This window comes from Physeter macrocephalus, chromosome 4, assembly GCF_002837175.3.
Source record: "Physeter macrocephalus isolate SW-GA chromosome 4, ASM283717v5, whole genome shotgun sequence".
Classification (NCBI taxonomy): Eukaryota; Metazoa; Chordata; class Mammalia; order Artiodactyla; family Physeteridae; genus Physeter; species Physeter macrocephalus.
The window spans coordinates 86032881-86033866 of record NC_041217.1 but is presented as its reverse complement, the minus strand read 5'-3'; positions in this window follow the sequence as shown (position 1 = coordinate 86033866).

Here is a 986-nt window from a genome sequence, read left to right as displayed (position 1 = left end):
CCCATTTTTGGATTGCGTTATTTGTTTCTTTAATATTGAGCTGCATGAGCTGTTTATATATTTTGGAGATTAATCCTTTGTCTGTTGATTCATTTGCAAATATTTTCTTCCATTCTGAGGGTTGTCTATTTGTCTTCTTTATGGTTTGCTTTGCTGTACAAAGGTTTGAAGTTTCATTAAGTCACATTTGTTTATTTTGTTTTTATTTCCATTACTCTAGGAGGTGGATCAAAAAAGATATTCCTGAGATTTTTGTCAAAGAGTGTTCTTCCTATGTTTTCCTCTAAGAGTTTTATAGAGTCCAGTCTTACATTTAGGTCTCAAATCCATTTTGAGTTCATTTTTCTGTATGGTGTTAAGGAGTGTTCTAATTTCATTCTTTTACATGTAGCTGTTCAGTTTTCCCAGCACCACTTATTGAAGAGATTGTCTTTTCTCCATTGTATATCCTTGCCTCCTTTGTCATAGATTAGTTGACCATAGGTGCATGGGTTTATCTCTAGGATTTCTATCTTGTTCCATTGACCTATGTTTCTGTTTTTGTGCCAGTACCATATTGTCTTCATTACTGTAGCATTGTAGTATAGTCTGAAGTCAAGGAGTCTGATTCCTCCCACTCCATTTTATTCTCTCAAGACTGCTTTGGCTATTCGAGGTCTTTTGTGTCTCCATACAAATTTTAAGATTTTTTGTTCCAGTTCCATAAAAAATGCCATTGGTAATTTGATAAGGATTGCATTGAATCTGTAGATTGCTGTGGGTAGTATAGTCATTTTCATAATATTGATTCTTCCAATCCAAGAACATGGTATATCTCTCCCTCTGTTTGTATCATGTTTAATTTATTTCATCAGTATGTTATAGCTTTCTGCATAGAGGTCTTTTGTCTCCCTAGGTTGGTTTATTCCTAGGTATTTTATTCTTTTTGTTGCAGTGGTAAATGTGAGTGTTTCCTTAATTTCTCTTTCAGATTTTTCATCATTAGT